A 25673-nucleotide genomic window follows, 5' to 3' on the forward strand; every position below is an offset into this window, starting at 1 on the left:
CATGGTGAAACAGATGTAGAACCAGCAACATATTCACTGCAGCAGAGGAGTTGCTGACCCTCTAAATGTTACAGTGTTTGCGCCTTTGGACTATGGCTGGTCATTAAGGACACAGAACTCATTTGTTAAACAACAGAAGAAAACTGAACTTTCTCTCTTTGTAAAACAGGTTTCTATGTGAGGGGGAATGATTATTGACCTGTAACTAGTGACTGCCAGCGCAGACATTGGCCTACTCATATGCAGTGCAAAGGGTTTAGAAACGCTTTGAATAGGCAATTACATTCTAAATGAAATGATAACCTTTATTTTAAAAAGGCACACAATAATACAAGGGTAGAATTACTCCCTTTTCGCCAAAATTATTCTCCTCTAGGACATCTGCAAACACCTGGAAGACAATAGGGTGATAGGTAATAGCCAGCATGGAGGATTTGTAAAGAACAAATCATGTCAAACCAATCTGATAGCTTTCTTTGATAGGATAATAAGTCTTGTGGATAAGGGAGAAGTGGTGGATGTGGTATACCTAGATTTTAGTAAGGCATTTGATACGGTCTCTTATGATCTTCTTATCGATAAACTAGGCAAATACAACTTAGATGGGGCTACTATAAGGTGGGTGCATAACTGTCTGGATAACCGTTCTCAGAGAGTAGTTATTAACAGTTCACAATCCTATTGGAAAGGCATAACAAGTGGGTCTGTTTTGGGACGGATTCTGTTCAATATCTTCATCAACTATTTAGATATTGGTATAGAAAGTACGCTTATTAAGTTTGCAGATGATACCAAGCTGGGAGGGGTTGCAACTGCTTTGGAGGATAGTGTCATAATTCAAAATGATCTGGACAAACTGGAAAAATGGTCTGAGGTAAATAGTAATGAATTTTAATAAGGACAAATGCAAAGTACTCCAGTTAGGAAGGAACAATCCATTTCACACATACAGAATGAGAAGCGACTGTCTAGGAAAATGTACGGCAGAAAGGGATCTAGGGGTCATAATGGACCACAAGCTAAGTATGAGTCAACAGTGTGCCGCTGTTGCAAAGAAAGCAAACATGATTCTGGGATGCATTAATAGGAGCAAGACACGAGAAATCATTCTTCCACTCTACTCTGCGCTGATCAGGCCTCCATTGAAGTATTGTGTCCAGTTCTGGGCACAACATTTGAAAAAAGATGTGGAGAAATTGGAGAAGGTCCAGAGAAGAGCAGCAAGAATGATTAAAGGTCTAGAGAACATGACTAAAAGACTTGGGCTTGTTTAGTTTGGAAAGGAGAAGACTGAGAAGGGACATGATAGGATTTTTTCAGGGATCTAAAAGGGTGTCACAAGGAGGAGAGAGAAAAATTGTTCTCTTTGGTTTCAGAGGATAGGACAAGAAGCAATGGGCTTAAACTGCAGCAAGGGAGGTTTAGGCTGGACATTAGGAAAAAATTCCTTACTATCAGAGGGTATGTCTACATTACCACCTTAGTTCGAACTAGGGTGGTTAATGTAGACAATCGAAGTTGCAAATGAAGCCCGGGATTTAAATATCCCAGGCTTCATTTGTATCTTGCCGGGAGCCGCCATTTTTAAATCCCCGGTAGTTCAGACTCCATGCCCGCGGCTACACGTGGCATGGAGTAGGTAGTTCGAATTAGGCTTTCTACACCGTTCCACGAAGAGTAACGGTAGTTCGAATTAGAAAGCATAATTCAAACTACCTACTCTGTGCCGCGTGTAGCCATGGGCACGGAGTCCGCACTACCGGGGATTTAAAAATGGCGGCGCCCGGCAAGATGCAAATGAAGCCCGGGATATTTAAATCCCGGGCTTCATTTGCAACTTCAATTGACTACATTAACCACCCTAGTTCGAATTAGGGTGGTAGTGTAGACATACCCAGAGTGGATAAACACTGGAATAAATTGCTGAGGGAGGTTGTGGATTCTCCATCTCTGGAGATATTTAAATGCAGGTTAGATAGACACCTATCAGGGATGGTCCTTCCGTGAGGGTAGGGGACTGGATTCAACGACCTGTTTCAGTTCTAGTGTTCTATGATTCTATGACATTTCTAACAACCAAATCAGTAGCAACTTGAGTGTTTCTTATAAACAAAAGGGTAGTATTTTAAGATTATAAGCCTGAAAAAGTTAGACCCAGCCACCCACAAAAAAGCCTAGACTGTCTTTATTCTGAGGAATAATGGCTCATAAGAGAAAAAGCTTTCTCTCTCTCTCTCTCTCTCTGTAATGAAGAGAGTTATCTGCATTTTCAATCCGTGGGAGCTAATGATTTAGTTTATCATTTCAGAGTATTTAAATGTAAATAATTCTTCAGTAAGCTGTATGAAGGAGACAAGGTTGATTAATCATTACCTCTTGTGCTAAAAATTATGATCAGGCATCATTTTTTAAACATGACCTCCCATAACATTTACATTAATGAAAGAGAGGGAGAAAGGAAATAAAATTCTTTTTGAATAAGCAACATTTAAGGTAAAAAAGAATAGAGAAAAACTGACCAGAAGAATGTACAACTCTTCATAAAGAGAGAGAGAGAGAGAGAGAGAAACAGTTTATTGCTCACAGTGAATTGCATTGTACGTACACTTCCATAAGCTCTGCACACAAAGTCAATAATATGTTTTAAGTGGTCGAACTATTTGTAGAAATTTTGTCAAGTTACTTTCCCCTTTTTTCTGTTCACAATACATCTCTCTCTCTCTTTCTCTGGTGCCACAAGAGATGCTATATAAAAACATAAGGGTCACAGATTCATGTATCCATTATTTTTACACATTAGTAATTATTCAAATCACTTTATTTAAAAAGTTTGGCCTATGGCTTGTTCACAAACTGTTTGCCACATCTACTCAACTGCTACACTGAAAGATGACTTTAATTACATGATTTGTTTCCTCCTTAAATTAACAACAGTTTGTAAAAAGGTCTTCTTTTTATGTTTGCAAATTGTCCACAGGCAGGTTGTGATTTGCATGTAATTGTTTATAACAAGTTGGTTGGTTGGTTGGGGCTTTTGGGGCAAATGGAGGAAAGCTTTTGGAACAGCTTGATGAGTTCTTCTGGTGTGTATACCCTCACAAACATATGAGTATTAACGGAGGTTTGTCTTGCATGTTTTTTCTTGTGAATAAAAATTACCTCAACTAGATGTCCACAAATACATGAGTGAAAGGGGATGTGATAACAGCATATCAAATCATCAGGTTTCATTTACAAGAACACTCTCAAATTACCATTTTCACTCAGGGCTAATAATCATCTCCTTGGCTTCATGAAATTTTCTTGCAGTCTCTCTTCTTTCAACAGGTTTGTCAAATTTACATTCACAATTTTAAGTCTCGGTTACTCTCAGTATTGGATCTGGTTTTGTGCTGGCATTTTAATTGCACAGCTGACATACCAGCTTGGTGGCAGCTGTGAATTGTCTCCTGAGTTGTTCAGAGATTTAAAAAAAAAAAAAAAACAGGAATGGGCACTCTATTGAGGAGCTGGGAGGTTCATGTCAGGAGACAAGCACAGAACAAAATATTGCATAACTATAAAAATGAAAAGGTATTTATGTTCCAGGCCTACAGAACTCCTCTGTACCTTGAAGTCCAAGTCTCTGTCAGACATTAGAGAAACCAGCAGCAGGAAACTGAAAATTCTGCAGCCTGTTTTTAATTTCTCTTTGCTCAGTAACTTAGTCTGAAAAAAAAAATAATGAAGTAAAAAACAATACCAACTCCCAGGAAAAATTAACCAAGCTAGAACGAAACAGCAGCACCTTATTTCCATATGCATCAGCTAAAGAAAAACAAGAATACGAAGTACATTTTCAACAACTGTAAGTGGGAGGAATGTTGTTCAGGTCCTCGTTTATGATGATAGTTTCGTAATGGACCCTTTACTTTTTGTAAAGATCTCAGAAGGGTAGCCGAGTTAGTCTGTAACTTTAACGGTAACTATTTAAAAAATTAGTAGTCCTGTGGCACCTTAGAGACCAACAAAAATAGTATCATGAGCTTTTGTGGGCAAAACCCACTTCTTCAGATGAGATTATCTTGAGTGCAAGAAAAGGGAGCCCATTATTTTTGTGCATCTCCAGTGCTGAACAGGTGCTCAGGGTGTGGAATTATTTAAAATATAGCAGATAGTATTCCAGGGCAGCCACTGAGTTAAAAAAATAACAAACTACTGGAAATTATGTAGCTGCAATGTACCATAGGCCACCCACAAAGCCACTGTCTCTCAGGGCCAATGTGTCACAAACGTGCTTAGATTCAGCTCTGCTACAATAAAGCAGAGCAGTGTTTCTCAGGGTGTTCCCTGGACCCACTTTGGGAAAGCTGCTAGTGGACCCACACCACTTTGTTTACCTAAAGGGTCCATAGCTACAGACCCTCGTGGCTCCCATTGGCTCCAGTTCACCATATCCAGCAGAGCGGAACAGCAAAGCAGCACAAGATCCTGGATCCTGCTCACAATCAATAAGCTAGCAAGATAGGCGCTGGGCAGCAGACCACACTCCAGTGGGGCATCATGTCAGCAACGCACTTCTGTTAGCACTTTTCTGCACAGCAGAAGTTGTCCCTGGTGTGCTCCTCCTTTCCCCTTACTACAACACCCGTAGCTCAAAAGGCAGCTTGATGCCCTCAATAATATATTAAGGAGATGTACTTTGGAGCAGAATGCTGCCTACACCTTTTTCTGCGTAATGGTTCACAGTAGGAACCACAGCAATAGCTCTTCAAGGAACGAAGCTTTGCTAGAAACATATGCTGTATATAAAACAGTAAAACTTAAAGGGGTTAACGGAGTAAATTTTATTCTTTAAAGCCAGTTAGAGAGAGCTTTGTTTGTAGTTATAAGTTCACCAAACACTGGAACTTAATGATTTGTAACCAAAATGAAGTCTATGTCTGGTATTGATTTTACTTTAGTTACTTGGAAACAATATTGATCCTTAAGAGATACATTTCAACACTTTGAGTTCAGGGCATAGAGCATTTCCATCCCATTGATTAATAGATGCTATATATCATTTTTGCTTTTAATGAGACATTTTCTCTTCCATGAGATACTGTTCTCAAATGAAAGACCAAATCTGGATTGTGTACCAAACAAAGCTTTGATCATAATAATAAATAAATAAATAAATAAATAAATAAATAAAAACACAAAAACAAACCCAAATATTTTAATTCCATCTTAAATTAAACTATGGAAAATTATTTGCCTGGCAGCCCAAAATAAGAAGCTATTTCCTGAAACTGTCTTGTTCTGTCTGTAGCCACCTGGTTTTTATCTTAATAAAAAGACTGGGAGCTCTCTGGAGCAAAGACAGTCATGAGTTTGTACAGGGCGATCCTGGTCCATGACAGAGATTCCTATATGCCACAAATAAAGTTGGATATAATAATCATTTAAGATATGGCCCATTGAAAGATATAAGAGACACCCAAATGGGTAAAGCTCTAAATGACAGGAATTATCAGAGCAATTCAACAAAGTGATTGGCAATACAAAAATATACACCAATAGGCTGGTAAGGTTACATCCTGGCAAATTCAGTAAGTAATACAGATGTTTTCTCTTCACATATACAGCCTTGGAAGCTATAAGGGAAATTTTTCACATCTCTAATCAGAGGGCAGGATTTCTGTCAGTTCTTCTCAGACTATGCGTGGGAATGCCAAAGTGTGTGTCAACCCCATTTTAATGGAGTCGCCAGGGTTGGTATTAGACTTGCTGGCTATCAGGCCGTAAGCCCCACTACACAGGACCAAAGCTCCAGGGCTCAGGTCTGCATGGCAGGGCACAGTTTACAGCTCCCACCCCACTGCTTGTAATTGAAGCCCTTGAACATAACTTTGCCCCTGCCACCCAGGGTACCACTGAGGCTCCCCTACCCTCACACCGGGTAGTATGGCTCAGGCTTCAGTTCTGCCTCCCGGGGCTGAGCAGTAATTTTTGATGTCAGGAGAGGGTCTCCCTCCAAAGAATTTTGAGACCCTCTGATTTATGCAGTTCCTTATAGATCAAAGTTTTAATTTGTACATAGAAAGTTATATATTAACATATACACAGAAGGTACAAGCTACCATAGTGAAGAGTCTGAAACTAGAGAACTTATGCTGTGGCCCAAGGAAATAATGAAGAAAAGCAGGGCACATTCAGATGCAATGGGGCCCGATCCAATACACCTTTGATGTCAACAGGAGTCTTTTCACTTTGTTTTGCAGACTTGAGACCCAGGAAAGGAATCACTGGGATCTTCTGGACCAAGTTCACAGTGTTCTCAAAACTGTACAAACAGAACAAAAAGATGGTCCCTGTACCAAAGGGATTACAAAGTAAGTAGATAGCATTTTCTTTCCAACAGCATAAATAGAATGAGTGAGAGGGACAGAAAAGGGGAAAACGGAAAAAACAAAGGCAAATGTTAAAAGAGAAAGAGCACCTTTTGTCCAGATTTCTCTTTCCCACAGTAGGACAAGGAGGAAGAATAACAAAGGAATAAGAAAAAAAAGTCATTGTTGACCTTCTGGAAAAGAGATAGGCAATAACTACTCTCCGGATCATGATTGAAATTTGCTACAAGGAATGAAAAAGGCCGTCCTTCTGAGAAACACTGAAATCAGTGAGCTTTTTTGGATCGGGCTAATTTCATGGCTAAAGAGTATTATCCATGGAAGCAAACCAGCAACAGGGAGATGGAGGGGAGGAGACACATTTCTATTCCAACCACTTTATCACCTTTAATGGCACTTTCCAAAGGTGAAGAGCCTTCAAGAAAACAACATTAATGGCTTCCCCAAAACATGCCACTATAAAAGCAGTCATTTCACTGCTTTGTTAAAAGCATAGTGTGCCAAAAATATATTTGTGAGTTCATGCTGATTTATGTGTCATCCTCTACAAAAGCCATGTGCCTGAAGTGTATGAGGGTTCAGACTCAGAAGGTCACTAACACCACTTGCACTGTTTTTATTGCTAAATGCTTGAACTTAAGGCTTATTTTTCTTCCATCCTATGCAACATTTCAACATTCTTAGATCTCACCACCTACAAAGAGTAGTTCAGACTCCTCTTGTAGCAAAAGTTTACATTACTTCACAAGAGATTATACAGCAAGAATTCAGACAGATATATCCGACTGAAACATGCTTTACTCTGTATACATGCTATAATCAAACATATTGATTGGTAGGGGTAGTTACTATTAGTTTACTAAAAGAAGCTTCCTTAGTCCTTTGTTGCAATGGTTCTTACTGTACTTGAGAAGAAAAATTTAATAGGTCTGTTTCCCCCTGCATGTAATGCAATGGTTCAAATGAGATCTTAAACATCTGTGGGTATAGCCTCCCTGGATACATGCACGAAGCTCCATGTTTCCATCTTTAAGTTTCCAACAGTAAAGCAAATGAAAAAAAAAGAAAAAAAAACAATTTCCAGCTATTTTCATCTAAACCACACAAAGACTAATGAACAATTCAACATCTTCCAGTGGGGAAGTCTACACAACACAACCCTGCATCAGAGCTCAAGTCCTACTTCCAGCCACACAGAAATTAGTCTGACCCAGGCTAGGAATCCACTCAACCTCAGCCAGAGTCCCTCTATAATGCGACTCAAAACCCAGGTATTTTGCAGTGTGAATGTAGCTCAACTCTGGATCATCAGACTTCAGTCTGGAGAGTCCACCAATGCTGTCTCTCAGTTCCCTGGGACTGCCTTTCCCAGTCCTTCCATACCAAAATTTCCCACTGGCTTCCCAGGAACTGGAAGCAACCTCCTGGTTCAAATGCACCTGCTCACCATTTAACACTTCATTTCCCTGTGAACTGCTTCATCTGGAAACACAGTTAACCCTCACAGATATTAGCATGGCCAGCACTAAGCAGCGCTGCATCAAGCACACTGCTAGCTGGCTGGAGGAACACAGCCAGATTCTGGTTAATATCTGCTGCAAAGAGAACAAGAGGCTCAACTTCAACAAGAGCACCAGAAACGATCACGTCTCCAAAGCTAAATCTGAGCCAGTGGCAGCATTGGGCCTTGACTGGGCACCAGAACAGCACCAAGAGCAAAGCAGGCAGCCTCCAGTATCCGCAAATAGCACCACAGTCTAGACATACCTTGGACTGTGGTAAAAGAAGAGGAATCTCATGCACCTGTATTAATGTCAGCACTTGGCAGCAAATGGTACTTCACCTGGGTTATTCAACAGCAGTTAGTGAGCAAAGTATGAAATACGAGTACCATATTGCAGGCTAGATACCACTTTAGTTGCTAATCTATTTGCAACTAACTAACAGGTCAGGAATAGCACTGAAAGAATTAATGCTTGCTTTTTCCAAATGGTTATTAAAGGAAATGTCACACAGAAAGTCAAACATATGATTGCAACATGAACAATTGTGTTCTCCCTGGAAAACACATTAAGACTATAAAATGTGTCTAATTATATTTTGGCAGTTCCATTCATGATGATTGTTAAATCACATCAGCAATTCCATCATAATCCCACTTAAGATGTACAACTTTCTATAGAAAGATTTTATGGCAACAATCAGTCCTTAACAATGACCTGATTATTGGAAATCCTATCAGAAATGTCCAAGACTTGCATGGTCAGATAGACACCCTCCTCTACTATGTACACAAAGGTGCATTTTTCTGTACAGTTCTTTACAATTTTACAAAACACAAAGAAATAGCAGGAAAGAAAAGGTGATTAACTTCAACACGGTGTAAGATGATTAATCAGTTAACAAGTCTCAACCCTCTCCATACAATCCCAGCAAAGGGAAATGGACACACAATCAGCACTAGTTGTCATCCAATTAAATGCAACAGTCCCCAAGTGTCCAGAGATGATCACTCTACAAACACCTGCCCAGCAAGGGTGCCATTTCGGGGGAGGGGCGCAGCACCCATATGTACCGTGATGTGGCTTGCTTTTCTTCCCGTTCCCCTGATAATAAGGGAGCAAGGGGAAAGTACACAGCTTCCGTGCATGCCTCTCGCTCCTAGCTGGTTGAGGGAAGGGGCACAGGAGTAATTCACAGTATTTTCCCCTCGCTTCCTTATCATGAGGGGAACGGGATGAAAAGCAAGCCACATCTCGGTATGCACGGCTGCTCTCTCGAAACCACACCCTTGCTGCCCAGGCACTTCGGATTAATTCCAAACTCTTTGGCTATGAACAAATGCAAACACACATTGCTGAAGCCTTTTCCTCTAAATGGCTATTATATTTTATAAGTAAGGCTTTAAGCCACATTTCCTCCCCCTTCCCCAAAAATAGTGCTGTAGAAAGGATTTTTTTAATCCCATTGAAAAAGCTTTACCTTTCAAAACTAGTCTGCATGGAAGTTTTTCTTACTCTGTTCTGTCCATCCATCCATCCTACAGGTTTGTATCAATTTCCTTCACTAAAATCAGTAGTAAGATGAAGGCCTAAAACATAAGCCCATGTAGCACAGGCCTAGTCTAAGCTTGGGGCTTTGCTAACAACAGACAAATCATGGCTAACATAAAGCAAAGTTAAGCTGTGAGCAAGAGGCAGGCCCCTGCTCACAGAACTTGGCACAAAAAGGGCTGAGAGTGCAAAATACTAATAGGTAATAGGCCCAGATGTAGAACAGTAACTGGTCATAAGTTGAAAACACAAGGAACCACCAGCTCATTATAAAAGACGTTGGTACCCACTCCTCACAGATACAGACGCCAGTTCAGGAAAGGGTCTAAAATGACAGCATGATGGATAAAGATGATCTAATCTTGTGGTTCTCAACTGGTGATCCATGGTGACCTTTTCGGTGGTCCACAGGAACATTGTCCAAAGTCACAGTGTGAGCAGGCACCGCCGTTAGACTGTTTTACGTCATGTTCACAAGCACGCAGCATGTCATCCATAGTGTCACCTAGGACGCAACCGCATTGTATTGCCAGTAACTTCCGTCTGAGGCTCTGAGCGTCAGTGTAGCTGCCACCGTCGTGCTGAGTGGTTGCTGTGTCGTTCATGCTGTGCTACATGTGCTGTTTTACAGGTGTGGTATAGTTTGTTTATAATGGCAACGACAGTAAGAAATGTCAAGAGCAAGTATTCGGAGGACTATATCAAATTCGGCTTCACTTGTCAAGAAAAAGAAGGCGTGGATTTGCCACAATGTGTTATCTGTTTCAAAGTCTTGGGGAATGACTCAATGAAGCTGGCTAAGCTGAAACTCCATCTCGAAAAGTGTCACTCCAACTTGTTGCAAAAGGATCAAGATTATTTTGAGCAGCGGTTATCAGGTCTGAAATGGCAGTGCCTCGACTCAACAAGTGCATTCTACAATAAGAGAAGCAATGCAGTGCACACTTCCTACATTGTTGCGTACAAAGTTGCACAAGCCAAGAAGCCTCATACCATTGGAGAGCAACTTGTGCTCCCCTGTGCAAAAGAGATGGTGCAGCTTGTTCTTGGCGAGGAAGCAGCAAGGAAGCTGAATGATATATCTGTCTCTAACAACACAGTATCAGGACAGATAAATGAGATATCATAAAACATCAGTGAACAAGTTATGGATGAAATAAAGAAGTCTCCATTGTTTGCCATACAGTTGGATGAATCGACCAACGTTGCATTGTGCTCTCAGCTGTTGGTGTTCGCACGATACATGGTTGAGGGAGACTTCAAAGACGAGTTTCTTTTTTGTAAGATTCTTGATACCACCACAAATTGTTAACAATTTCTTTGAAGTACATGGTCTGGATTGGGTAAATCTTGTGGATGTCACCACTGATAGTGCACCTGCCATGCTGGGCTTAAGATAGGGCTTCCAAACGCTGATGAAACAGCGCACTCCAATGGTAACCAGAGTTCATTGCTTCTGTAACCCTTCTGCCAAGTAGGCCTGGCAGTAACCAGGGTTGGGTTCAATATCTTGGGGCCATCACACATAGAACCGGCTCGAGCCCCCACCCAGTAATCTGGGAAATTCACGCACCCCTGGGCACCTCTGAGAGGCAATGCTTCCCCACTCGCAAGCACTGAGTCTGAGTGTAGGAAAGAAACATTTAATGAAACAGAAAGAGAAGTCATGCGGCATTAACTTGGGGGAAAACACCACAAACAGAGTTCGTAACCCCAAACATGAGCCAAGCCCCCACCCCAGCCAAGAATCGCTCTAAGTCCAAAAAAGTCCGACACCCCAAAGGTCTCTGTCCCTGGTCCGTGCCACCCAGAGTCCCAAAGTTCACCCGCAGGGTTTCACCTCCCAACCTGGGTAGAAATGGGGGTCGGGGATAGATAGAAGGCACCTTATATGAAACTCCGCCACACTCCACCAGCTGTCTCGTTCCACGCCTCTGGACGCTCCACTGGGCACCTGCCGCCGCACCACACCACGCCGCTGATGGCCGCTCCTCGCCTGCCGCCGCTCCACGCCACGCCGCTGATGGCCGCTCCTCGCCTGCCGCTGCTCCACGCCACGCCACACATCGCCACTCTTCGCCTGTCGCCGCTCCATGCCAGGCCACTGGTCACCTCTACTTCACTGGTGCAACAGGTCAGGCACTCAGCCAAACCAGTGATTTCAGCTCTCAGTGATTTCAACTCTTTAGCCACCAGCTGGACTGGCAAATGAATCCAGCTTTCACTGGACTAGCAAAAGAAAAGACTCCTCAGGGAGTCTGCTTGAGGTCTGTCCTTAAAACAAAGGGGGAAAGGTGCAGGCTGGGCCAGTCTTATAGCTTACACCTGGCAGGTGTGAAGCAGGCTGACTCAAACCCTTTAACTCTTTCCCCCAGCTCTGTTCACTCAACTCTGGAAGGGGGGAGGCTTGTTCTTCCGAGACCTCTTACCATGATGGTGGTATCTCTCCTGCAAGCAATGGTGGCATGTTTTACAGTTCCCACATTTAGGGGTAGCATGATTAGTTACCCCCACAACAGTCCCAAATTATATACACTTCTCCACATTCCATTCCAACACTGACCTCCCATCAGCCCTGGCTGACTGGGATTTACATAGCCACACCTCAGATTCTCTCCTGAGCAGTATTTACATGTCAACAGTTAACAGTTAATTACCTTGCAGAGCTAAACAACTGTAGTGGGCACACCCACCCCTCCTTTTAGCTGGCTGACAGCAAGCAGCAGTTCAGCCCCTGTTTACATTTCATTCATAGGGAAGCTTTGGCATAAAAAACGTTGCCTGAGCAACTGAACACCATTTTCAAAGGGTGGTGAAAGTGGTGAATTACATTAAATCATCGGCTCTGAACACCAGGCTGTTCAAAAAATTTTGCCTGGACATGGGTTCCGACTTTGATGTGTTGCTGTTCTACACTTCTGTATGGTGGCTGTCAGCAGGGAACATACTCAACAGAGTTTTTCACTTGAGAGAGGAGTTGGATTTATTTCTCCAGGCTCAAGGGAAAGAGGAATTCCAAAATGTGCTGACTCAGTCAAATTTAGAACTTGCGTATCTTGTTGATATTTTTGGAATCTTGAACAAACTGAATCTTCAGCTGCAAGAGAAAGGTGCAAATCTGTTCTCTCACCAAAGCAACATCAAGGTTTTTCTTGACAAATTGGAACTCTGGATCGTAAGAGTCGAAGGCAATAATTTGGTTCAATTTCCATATGTGGATGCCATCCTTGGGGAAAAGGAAGCCATTCGGACGTAAATTCTCGATCATTTACAGAAGCTATGAGATGAATTCCAACAATACTTTCCGGAGGTGGACAAGACAAGGGATGAATTATCTTTCATCAGGAATCCATTTACAACAGATGTTAATAGTGTTCCAGAGGATCTGCAGGAGGAATTATTGGATCTGAAAAATGACTTTGTGGCTCAAGACATGTACCAGCAGTCTACCATAGAGAAATTTTGGGCCAGTGTGACCGGGAGTTACCCAAATCTGTCAGCACACTCAGTCAGATTTCTTTTGCCATTTACATCAACTTATATGTGTGAGACTGGATTTTCGTGTTTGTTGCACATTAAGTCCAAACAGAGGAATCGGCTTGCAGTGGAAAGCGATATTCGTCAAGTACCATTCCAAACATTGAAAAGTTTGTCAGTTAGAAAATAATCCAAAAATCTGTTAGTAAGAAATAAATTTCAAACCAAAATGTTTGTTGTCTGCTCTTTTTTATCATGTCTAAAAAGGAGGTGGTCCACGAAAATTTTTTGATTGTCCTGGTGATCCGTGAACTGAAACAAGTTGAGAACCACTGATTTAATCAAACCATGAGGTACAGGGTCATGGATGGTATCTGTAGTGTCAGAGGGTGGTAACCTGACAACATCAGAGGGAAGCAATCTGACACATAAGCAGTGATGTGTAACTTGTTTGCACCTGTATATAAAGTGGTGTCTTGGAGGAACAGTTTTTGTCCAGCTGGGGGGCAGTGGGAATTTCCCACCCATGGAGCTGAGGCCATTGTTGCAAGTACGAGTGTAGTGATTCGGTAGAGTCTACTGGCAACTATTATTGTACTTCACTTAAAAATAAACCTGGCCAGGCACCTTCAATCCTTATCTGATTTGTGGTCTTTGGGAGCTCACTTAGGATCTGCGGTGGTCATTGAGCCCACATCATTGAGTGCACATGCAAGCAGCCTTCTGGTTATCATCATCAATAGAGCCAGAAACCTGTCTACATGTCACGGCACTAAATCCTCCTAACTACAAAATCAACAGAAATAGTGATGTCCCTAACAAACTCCAAGTAGCCTCTGTCACGTCTCCCTTTGTGGATCAAAACTCTGTGTGGAGTAGGAGTAGAAAGAGGGTGTCAGTGCTGTGTTGTTCTTATGGCAGAAAAATTCTTTTGACTTTTCAAATAGACTTTGGTCTCTTTTTTTCTAACATCAACTGTACTATGAGCTAGCCCAAAACAGCAGTGCACGATTTGCAGCCACAAGGTGAGTAGGAAGTTACCTCAGAGGATATGAGCCAGCTCCATTGTTGCAAGCAGGCCCAGGCCATGTATGGCTATAGATTACACTTCCCTTGGATAATGCCAGTCCAGTGTCTCATGTGAACAACGTATTAGCCAGACTGTCTATACGGTAAAGTTGAATAGTGGAGTCTATTTAGGGACAGATGGCTGCAGAAACTATTCACTTACACAAACCAAGGGCTGGATTCTGCAAAGAGCTCTAGGTGAGCACAAGGATCTTTCTGTACAGAGCTTTTGGCAGGAGCAAGGCTCACTGGTTTGATTTTGAGAGGGGCTGAGCATACACTGGTCCCAACAAAGTCAATGGAGAAAGGGAGCAGGACCTTAGGAATGAAATTCTAGTGAAAGGATGGTGCTCTCTTTAACATTCACTCATGTGCCTTTTTGCACAATAGCATAAGAGGGAAAGAGTCAGGGTCTTGATGTCTTGCAGAGAGGGACACATCTTCCCTAGCCCCCAAGGAGATGGGTTTAAAACAGATGGAGAAGATGGCGGCTTGGGGCATTCACACTACTCTCAGCCCTACTACTCTGCCTCCACAATGAGAGCAAAGCTCACCCTGGGAAACAGCTGCCAAGTAGGAATGTTAAACAATCAACAGCTAAGCATACTGATAGGCATGAGGCTTACAGGTATGCTTACCGGTTAACCAAGTGTGGCTGGCTAACACCAATGAACTCTGGCGGCAGACAGACACACCGGGCCGGAGCAGCCTGAGCCACAGAAGGGCCAGCAGGATCCCACAGCCACCACGGGACCTTACGGCCACAGCAGGACCAGTGGCTGGAGCTTACAACCATCGTGTGACCCCACAGTTGCAGCCATGGCAGGGCTGAGCAGCAGATCAAGCAGCAGGGTCTGAGATAAAATGGTTAACCTCTATCGTTTAACCCTTTGAAGATCCCTACTCCCAAGTAGAGCCAACAGATACTAATGCAGCCTACAACAGCAGTCATGGTAGTTCTTACATGAGGCTTTTCTGTGACATCCTGTACAAAGATGGGTAAGTGTTATTGGCCCCCACTTTACAGACAAAGAAACCAAGTCATTAAACAGCTTGCCCCAAATCACCCAGCAGGTATATGGCAGTGCTTGGTTTAGAACTCACATTTTCCAAATTCCAGTTCTGTACCTATGGAACTACAATGCAGCTACCGCTAGGATCTAACCATTCATCCAGAGGATTTGAACAGAAGGTTTTCCATGGGCTACAATTTGTGGTAATTTTCTTAAAGCCCCATTGACTGAAATCTGGTGATTCTGTGAGAATCTCAGCTTCCATTTTAAAATAAAGATAAGTTTCTGGCCCGTCTGACTGCAGAGAAAAACTGGAAGATGTGACCCCTAATGGCAACGAAAACAGAAAGAAATAAACACACCCCCATGCTGATCATTTTTCAAACTCTCACGACTTTAAGCCCAATCTTATGACTTTCTGGAGCCCTGGCCACACATTTTAAAAAAAACATTGGGGTTGAGTACACTGCAACACTTTAGCAGTGTCACATAAAAGTCATATGTGGGTCCTGCAGCTTAGCAGGCCTGGGATGAAAGTTTCCATCCCTGCTGTACCCAGCTTAGCATAACCTGGGACCCTGCAAGCCCAAACTGCAGCTGGGATTTATCAGCTCTAACCCATGCCTTGAGCTGGGAAACTACTGAGCAGTAAACAAGTTTAACCTCAGTCACAGCTCATGAAAGTGGTAAGAATAGCGCTGAACCAGGTACGTGCACACCTGGTAAATAATTGTAGTATAAGATCACAGGAAGTCCCGCCCCTCTCACTAGGGACCTAGACCTTGAAGGGTGCCCTGAATCCCTCTAGCTGGAGCCACGTCCACTGCGGCCGGATGTGAGCTGACCAGAACAGGACTCTCTGCAGACTGAAGGGGTATAAGCATTACCAAGTGCCTGTTACTCATTTTCATGCATTGCTCTGCCTATGCTTATTGGTGTATTACTTTTCAGTAGCTGTGTAACCATCTGGCAGTATTATGCCTGTAATAATAGTGACATAGTGAGATTAATAAAAGCAACCATGTATCCCTAATTAACTCTGTCTTGAAGTGAATCCACAACCCTGTTGGGTCCTGTTCCTGTGAGTTGACAAGCAGAAGAGTGGATTTTTCACTAAAGCCAGCTATACTTTATAACAATGTACACATCACGCCGTCCAGATACTCACACTCCTAGAGTGTCTGAATGACAGTTGTTTAATCAGTAACACTTTGAATTATTAAGGTCTCTTATGTGCAAAGCATTCAAGTTCACTGAAGTAGGCCTGAACATATAGTGAACCAAATTTTGCTCTTACCATCACCTGTGAAATTCTATTGTAGGCAATGGGGGCATATAGGTACAAATGAGAGCAGAGTTTGGCTCATGTGTGACAGAGGGCCGGGGGAAGGGGAAGTCTGATTTCCACAAGTTTTGAGAAAAGCGAGTACAACGCTGCAGTTCAGATATGAATGATGTGACATACTTGCAAGGTTAGAACTCCCAGGTGGAACAAAAAATATAATAAGGTTATTAAATATTGCAAACTCTGTAGCAGCAGCTAAGAAACAGATCATTGACCAGTCTCTAGGAAAATACAGCGCAACTGAACAAAGTATTCTGCAAAGTTCTGAAGAAGCAGAAAGATAGATGGCTGGGAAAAGTTCAGCATAAACAAAAGTCAAAGTGAATGGGAGGAGAAACTAAAGGGGAAAATATTATTTTCCCTATTGTGATTGATAGGAGTAGTACTGGCCAGCATTCAGTGACTAAAGGGTTAAATTCAGGTATCTAGGGGTGTTGGCAGGTGCCAGAAGAGCCAATGGGAAAAGGTATTAAAATTTTAATTGGAAGATATACCTGCCTGTTGTTTTGTGTAAGTTATAAGCTGGGAGTTGGGGGAATAAGATGTATTGAACCAAGCAGAACTACCATGCCCACAAGGAATACTGGCCATGGAAATGAACTGGACCTTGAAGCACAGATTGTAAGTAGATAGGAAAATATCTATTTAGATGCAATCGGGTTATTCTCTTTGCTTTGTTGTTTTGTTAAACTCTGTGCTAAATCCATGTGCCTTCCCCTTCCCCTATACTCTATTTTTTAAGCTGGATCCCAGAAATACAATTTCTCTGTGTTTAAATTTGTTCTTTTCTCAGTTGCTATGTAACACTTAGCAACCAAGTATGCTTTACCAAGTACAGTAAACTTCCGATAATCCGGCACCTTTAGGACCTAGGGGGTGCCGGATTATCAGATATGCCAGACTATCAGAAGGGGGGGCTAGAAGGGGTCTGGGGTGCGGTGGGGGGATGCCACCCCAGACCCCTCATAGCCCCCCCTTCCGATAGTCCGGCTCTGCCCCAGGCGTCCCCGATTCAGCCGCTGCTGGTCAGTTTCAGCAGCGCTATGGGACCAACTCAGAAGCACCCCAACTGCTCTGTCCCAGGCATCCCCAAGAGCAGCTGGGGTGCTCTTGGGGATGCCTGGGACAGAGCAGTTGGGGTGCTTCTGAGTTGGTCCCATAGCGCTGCCCCTCGGGGCTGCGGGACCAACCTGGCAGCATCCTAGCTGCTCTGCCCCAGGCGCCCCTATTCAGCCGCTGCTGAAACTGACCAGCAGCTGATTCCGAGAAGCCCTGGGCAGAGCAGTGGAATCAGCCGCTGGTCAGTTTCAGCAGCGGCTGAATTGGGGAAGCCTGGCGCAGAGCAGCTCCAATTGTCCGGCTGCCCCAGCACTTCCGGGTTCCTGATGGTGCCAGACCATCAGGAGTGCCAGAACATTGGATGCCGGACCAATGGAGTTTTACTTTATATCTTTTTGTTTGGGTGACAGGAAAAGGATCACATGAGGATTACCTGTTGTGTTCCTTCCCTCTGGGACATCTGGTATCGGCCACTTTCAGCAGACAGGATACTGAGCTAGATGGACCATTGGTCTGACACAGTATGGCTATTTTTATGTTCTTATGTTTTGTTAATATAATTTCCTTTTTTTAAAGCTGTGATTTAATTATTGTATCCTGGAATGTAATAGGAGGTCAACATATGCATGACTAAGACTGAGAGTTCAGCTATCAGAGGGTATGTCTACAGTACCACCTGTGACGTAGTGGGGGTACTTGCTGGGCTGTGGTGACCTCTGCTATCTGGAGCAAGACCCAGCAGGGAAAACCTCATTGTGCAAAGGTGACGCCAAACCTGTTGAACCAGATACCCCCCATGAAGAGGAACAAAGGAAGGTGGAATACGGCCCTGGCTGGGGGGCAGGGCTGGAAGAGTGGGAGTTAGTTGCTGTCTGGAAGCATGGAGGAGACAGCCTAGGGAAAGGGGCTGGATTTTAGGGGCCCAGTCTCCCCCATCTCAAGGTGGCCTGAGGCATCCTAGCCCAGCTCTGTGACCAGATTACATCTGTGCTGTGCTGTATCCTGGAAAGGCAATAAACTTCCTCTATTCCACCGGCTGGTGCAGTCTGTTTGTGCCAGTTCGGGGTGCAGGAGACGGGGGACCCCCAACGCGCCGTCACACCACCCTAGTTCGAACTAGGGTGGTAATGTAGGCAACCAGAGTTGCAAATGAAGCCCAGGATTTGAATTTCCTGGGCTTCATTTGCATCTCGCCGGGCGCCGCCATTTTTAAATGTCCGCTAGTGCGGACTCTGTGCCGCGCAGCTACACGCGGCACGGACTAGGTAGTTCGGACTAGGCTTCCTAGTCCGAACTACCGTTACTCCTCGTTACTCCTAGTCTGAACTACCTAGTCCGTGCCGTGTGTAGCCGCGCGGCACGGAGTCCGCACTAGTGGACATTTAAAAATGGCAGCGCCTGGCGAGATGCAAATGAAGCCCGGGAAATTCAAATCCCGGGCTTCATTTGCAACTCCGGTTGCCTACATTACCACCCTAGTTCGAACTAGAGTGGTAGTGTAGACATACCCAGAGGTTGTAAATTGTTTTCTCTCTTTTTTTAAAAGCTCTCTTCAGGTAAAAGAGCTAGGGGGTACCGCTCCAGAAGAAGTTCAAGGGCCTTCTTCCTGGGACCAAGAAGAAGGGGGTTTTCACTTGATGGTAGCATCCTATCTCCCAGGGCCAGGGAATATGTGACCTTGAGGAGTTTTTTAAGCAGACGCCCACAGAGGCAAAGTGTTTTAAGGTCTTTTGTGGGTCCCCACCTTCTGCACCCAAAGTGCCAGAGTGGGAATAGCTTTGATAAAAGTGATTTGACCAAGATTAAACAAAAAGTCTACAGCTAGCAGGTAGTTTGATCCTAGGTTTCCCAAAGTCCCAGGCTAAGCCTTAACCACCGGACATACTGTCTTTAATGAATTTCCTTTTTGTACAGTCACTTCTGTTTGTTATTTGTATTGATAGAAAAGACCAAATTTAAAAATACACAGTAAATGCATCAATTGTTCATATTTTCTGAAGGATGATTTTGCAATAGCCCAACCACTAGAAGCACTTACTACAATGAAGTTAAACTTTGCAACTAACTACTATCCAGATGTATCAATTCGCTTACAGAATCAGGGTAGAATTTAGAATGTTGCTAAGGCTTTGATCCTGCAGGTTCGGCCAATGGGGCTCTGGGCAAATACAAAGGGTCAGTTTGCAGGTACCTCATTCTAGGATCATGGCCTGATAGCTCTCCATAGGGTCAGGAAGTGGCACTGTAACAGTTTTTGGAGTGAGGGTGCTGACCTGCAGTTCCCTACCCCTTTTCTATGCTCAGTTCAATTGACAGTAATTTGGGGCCCCACGGCAGAAATCAATGGGTCCCATCCCTTCCATCAGCTAGGGCCACAAACTCCGCCCCCACCACCAAACTGAAGACACCCCAAGCACACAGCCCTCCCACCAGAGGAACCCTGGACCAGCCAGTCCTCGCCCTATCCGCTCCCCTCCCATCTCTGAACCCAACCTGCCTACTCTGGAGAAAGCCACAGCAGAGCAACTGAACTGAAAGACGTTTTTGATATGCCTCATGAAGATAGCCCCATTCTGGAACCTGCATAGGGCATATCAAAAGCATCTTTCCATCAAGAGTTGTTTTTTGGCAGAGCTACTGCAGCATCAGCTAGGGGCCCTAGGTCCTCTTACCTGGCTGGGCCTCTGTGCAACTGTCCCCTTTTCCCCTCCCCTTAGTGGGCCTGTCCACGCCACTCACCGCCCCCAGAGTTCAGGCTGGCAGCAGAGCCCCCCTGGCATGGGGACAGAAGCTGGGCAGGATTGTGGGACTGGCATCGTAACCCTTGGGCAGCAGTGAGGCCAGTGTCCAGGATCCTGGCCCCAGCAGCCAAGTAGGAACCAGGACCATCAGAGGAGCCCTCAGGCATCAGAGGGTCTGGCAACCATGACCCTAGGAGGCAGGATGTAGGACCAGTGGCCAGGACATGGAGCGCAAAACCTGGGGGTACTACAGCACCCCCACTCCTATGGGATCAGGAGTCAGAGATGTTACATGTATCGTTTTTCCCAGCTACCAGTGGAGAATCCCCGGAACAGTTGTTCTGAATGTCTTTTAGTTTTAGCAAGGCCCTCCTCTGTGCTGTGGTTTCCCTTCCTCATCAGGGAGGTTTTAAGGGCAGAGACAGACATTAAAATAAATCAACTTACTGCAACAGTGAGCCAGTTGAGATGATGATGCAATAATCAAACATACAACTTGGGATATTGACAAAAGTCATTAGAAGTAGATGACCAGACATCAGGAAACAAACTCCCTTCACTGCACATGATTACCGGAACATTCAAGAGGAGTTATCTAAAAGGGACAGTGTGCTAATGCACAAAGGCAAAATGCTAATTCCAGGCTTAGTGAGAGATGATATGCATGGAAGAGAACATTTGCGCAGAGATAAATGCAAGCATCAGGCAAGAGATGTGATGCACTATTATAGAAAGGCAGCTAAAATTGAAGGTCTAGTGTCAAGATTTCCTTTTTGTGTCTATGTAACAGAAATCTGCAACAAAGGACACAGCTTATACTTTGGGAAACAAAGCAGGGACTGGGGCAAGTACTGAATTCATTTCTTATACTGACAGAGGAAATGATGAAACTCAAGATATTGTGAAAAAATAAACAACATGACGTGTAATACTTGAAGACAGTTATTCCAAAACTATCCTGACAAGGCACAAGTTTTGGGAAGAATGAAGTATGAAGGCATACGAGTCGGTTTTAGAGCAAGAAACCATACAATTGTAAAAGGAATGAGCTTTCTGACATTTTTGTCTGGATATCTACTGGGAAAGGCAACATGATAAAGCCCTATTCTTCATTTCATATACACCTAAAAATCCTGGTCCTTGTACAGCACAGAGGTGGCAGTGATTGATTATTAAAGGCTATGTGTTAATGCAGATCTACATAGGATTCTTGCATATGCAGGCCTAATTACACCTTTAACTGTCCCTTGCCTCTGGACTTCCTTAAGGACACCCACTTTTATGTTTAAAACTTCATCCTGTTTACCTCAGTCCATCTCTCCAGTTTTTCCAAATCATTTTGAATTATGACCCTATCCTTCAAAGTACTTGCAACCCTTCCCACCTTGGTATCACCTGCAAATTTAATAAGCGTCCTCTCTATGCCAATATCTAAATCATTGATGAAGATATTGAACAGAACAGACCCCTGCAGAACAACGTTTGTTATACCCTTCCAGCATGACTGTGGCCCATTAATAAGTACTCTCTGAGAATGGTTATCCAACCAGTTATGCACCCACCTTATACTAGCCCCATCTAGGTTGTATTTCCCTAGCTTATTGATAAAAAGGTCATGTATCAAATGATTTACTAAAGTCTAGGTATATCACATCCACTGATTCTCCCTTATCCACAAGACTTGTTATCCTATCAAAGGAAGCTATCAGGTTGCCTGGACATGATAGTCCTTTACAAATCCATGCTGGCTGTTACCTGTCACGTTATTTTCTTCCAGATGTTTGCAGATGAATTCCTTAATTACCTACTCCATTATCTTCCCTGGCACAGAATTTAAACGGACTGATCTGTAGTTTCCTGGGTTGTTCTTATTTCCCTTGATATAGATGGACACTATATTTGCCCTTTTCCAGTCTTCTGGAATCTCTCCTGACTTCCATGAATTTTCAAAGATGATAGCTAAAGGTTCAGATACCTTCTCTATCAGCTGCTTGAGTATTCTAGGATGCATTTCATCAGGCCCTGGTGACCTGCAGACCTCTAACTTTTCCAAGTAATTTTTAACTTGTTCTTTTCCTATTTTAACATCTAAACCTACCCCATTTCCACTAGAATTCACTATGTTAAGCATCCTGTCCCCATCAATCTTCTTGAGCAATGGGCCTACCTTGTCCTTGGTCTTCCTCTGGCTTCTATATATTCATAGAATGTCTTCTTGTTACCCTTTATGTCTCTAGCTAGAAAAAGTTCGATTTGTGTCTTTGTCTTTCTAATTTTGCCCCCGCATACCTGTGTTGTTTACTTATATTCATCCTTTGTAATTTGACCTAGCTTCCACTTTTTAAACAACTCCTTTTTTATTTTAGATCACGTAAGATCTCCTGGTTAAGCCAAGGTGGTCTCTTGCCATACTTTCTACCTTTCCTAGGTAGTGGAATAGTTTGTTTTTGGGCCCTTAATAATGTCCCTTTGAAAAACTGCCAACTCTCTTCATTTGTTTTTCCTCTTAGACTTGTTTCCCGTGGGACCTTGCCTACCAGCTCTCTGAGTTTACTAAAATCTGCCTTCCTGAAATCCATTGTCTCTATTTTGCTGTTCTCCCTTCTTCCATTTCTTAGAATCATGAACTCTATGACTTCATGATCACTTTCACCCACGCTGCCTTCCACTTTCAAATTTTCAACCAGTTCCTCACTATTTGTTAAAATCAAATCTAAAACAGCCTCTTCCTAGTAGCTTTCTCAACTTTCTGAAATAAAAAATTGTCTCCCATGCAGTCCAAGTACTTATTGGATAATCTGTGATCTGCTGTGTTAGTTTCCCAACATATGTCTGGATAGTTGAAGTCCCCCCTCACCACCAAATCCTGTGCGTTGGATGATTTTGTTAGTTGTTTAAAAAAGCCTCATTCACCTTTTCTGCCTGGGTAAGTGGTCTGTTGTAGACCCCCATCTGCTTTGTTCTCTTGGTCACTCTGCCTCTGCCTTTTAAAGCCTGCTCACCTCGGTCAGGCCTACCCTCTCATTAACTACACAAGGGGAGGCTGATCACAAGGCTGAGTGAGGCTGATCAAAGTAGTCAAGGGAACAAAGAATCAAACGCACAATCCCAACTGCCACAGTAACTGAAGTCACCTGAAATCAGAAACAAAATGCAAACAGTCAAGCAAACTCACTCAAGCCACAGCTAGTACACTCACCTGGCAGCCTGTTCAGCAGCAAGATCTCTTGCACTCCCTCTCAAACTCCCCTGTCTGCAGCCCCCTGTCCATTAGACTAGGACTTTTCAGCTTGGAAAAGAGATGACTAAGAGTGGATATGACAGAGGTCTATAAAATCATGATTGATAAGAAGAAATGTTGTGAAGGTCAATACTATAATGAAGTTTTTAAAAGAACTAGATAAATCCATGGAGGATAGGTCCACCGATAGCTATTAGCCAGGATGGGTAGGAATGGTGTCCCTAGCCCTTGTTTGTCAGAAGCTGGTAATGGGTGACAGGGAATGAATCTCTTGATGTTTCTCTGTTCTGTTGATTCCCTCTGGGGCACCAGGCATTGGTTGGCATTTGTGCTTTATATTGGGAGGAATCAAATATGTGGCGAATAGGGAGTAATTAGGAATGATAATGTGGATATTAAATAGTTCCAAATTACACAGCATTACATTTCTCAATAGTTACTCCTATTCTAATCAGTGATCATACCGACCTTGCTATCTTATAAAAACATGGTGAGAAACTTGTTTCTAACTTATTTTTAAAATTCCACATGAAGGATGAATGAAAGGAAACTAACAACCTTCCAAAACTTTACTCATGAAAGTAATGTTACAGATACCACGACAGCTGGCAGTACTTTTCAGGTTCTATATTGTATTAAGATTACGAATGGTCTATGCAACACTGCCAGCCAAGGACTGTATGCAGCTCCATGGAGGAAGGTTACCAGAGCTCCTCCAAGAACTAAAACCTGTGGGGAGTGTTTATGGCAAATCACACAGACCTTAAACAATTTGGGTATGTCTACACTAGCTTGTTAGTTCAAGCTAGATAGGCAAATGAGGGCAACCGGAGTTGCAAATGAAGCCTGGGATTTTAATATCCCGGGCTTCATTTGCATGTTCCCGGGCACCGCCACTTTTAAATCCTCATTCCACAAGGAGTAACGGTAGTCCAAACTAAGGGGGATTTTAAAATGCCGGTGCCCGGAAACATGCAAATGAAGCCCAGGATATTTAAATCCCGGGCTTGATTTGCAACTCCGGTTGCCCTCATTTGCCTTCCTAGCTCAAACTAATGACATTCAGAGTGGGACCAGCCCCGGGGGAAGTTTCCCTCTACTGCAGTGTTTCTCAAAGTGGTCTGTGAAATCACTCTGGAAACCTGCTAACTGGCCACTCCAGTGTGTTTATTTACTGGAGTCCACGGCCATGGCTCCCATTGGCTCTGGTTCGCTATTTGCAGCCAAATGAAGCTGCAGAAAGTGATGACCCAGCCCACGCCACTTTCCACAGCTCCCCTTGGCTGCAAATGATGAGCCAGAGCCAATGGGAGCCGCGAGGCTCTATGGCCACAGAGCCGGTAAATAAACACACTGGAGCAGCCAAAAAGCAGATTTCTCAGAGTGGTTCTGCAACCACTTAGAGAAACACTGCTCTGCTGATTCAAGCTGGCTTTTCCAGAGACGAGGAAACAGAGAAAAAGACTTTCGTATCAAAGGATAAGCTTGAATTCACAAAAGGGCTAACTTTTGATTTAACAGGCAGACAGGATTTGGGGATAAGGAGGAATCCCAACCATTAGTGAGCAGTTGGAAAGACTTTAGCTTATAGAATCCTATCAGGCTTATAGGTGATCTCTGGTAAGCTTTTAGCATACCTATGGAAACTGTTTTTATATGTTTTCTTTCTAATGCTTTTGCCTGGAAAATAAATGTATTTTGCTTCGTGAAGGCCAACTGGTAACTGCCGCACACTGTAGTAGGCCCTGGAGAAAGATTAACTATAGATGCTGGATACCTGCCCAACCTGCTGGGGAAGTCACAGTGAGGGATAGAGGGACTGAAAGCCTAAAGCTGGTCAGGATGGAGAGAGACATGACTCTTCACCCATGTGAGGAGATGACTGAAGCTTGAAACCTTAAACTGGCTGCCTTCAAGGAAGCCCAGAGACAAGGGGCAGTCAAAGGCACCGTTAACCCTGAAATCATGAAATATTCCCCATTCACTTCAGTGGGATTACAACCCAAGTGAAAAAAAAAATTACATACACGTGTACATTTTTGCAGGACGGGGCCCAAATCTGGTGTATGGTGCTACTCTGCAATAGGAAAATGTGGCCCTCCAGCAAAAACTTAACTGAACACTCAGGAACACAAAGGGTACATCTGCACTGCAGGGCTTAACTCTAAATAAGATACACAAAATTGAGTTATGTCAATTGTGTATCTTATTTCAAAATAGCTTATTTTAAAATCGAGAGCGTCTACACAGCACTTATTTCGAAATAGAGCACTCTTCCTTTGACTTCCCTTACTCCTCGTAC

At 43.5% G+C, this 25673-nt stretch overlaps 1 long non-coding RNA gene across 1 annotated transcript in view; it reads right to left on the minus strand.

Moving 5' to 3' along the window:
- Nucleotides 1–351: 351 nt before the first annotated feature.
- LOC106731459 (uncharacterized) overlaps nucleotides 352–25673 on the minus strand; it is a 183109-nt gene continuing 157787 nt past the window's right edge. Inside the window, exons 3-4 of the long non-coding RNA XR_012907015.1 lie at nucleotides 3610–3708; nucleotides 352–391 (exon numbers count right to left, since the gene is read on the minus strand). This is a non-coding gene — a long non-coding RNA (uncharacterized LOC106731459). The remainder of the gene's footprint in view (nucleotides 392–3609; nucleotides 3709–25673) is intronic.

This window comes from Pelodiscus sinensis, chromosome 13 (assembly GCF_049634645.1).
Source record: "Pelodiscus sinensis isolate JC-2024 chromosome 13, ASM4963464v1, whole genome shotgun sequence".
NCBI lineage: Eukaryota > Metazoa > Chordata > Testudines > Trionychidae > Pelodiscus > Pelodiscus sinensis.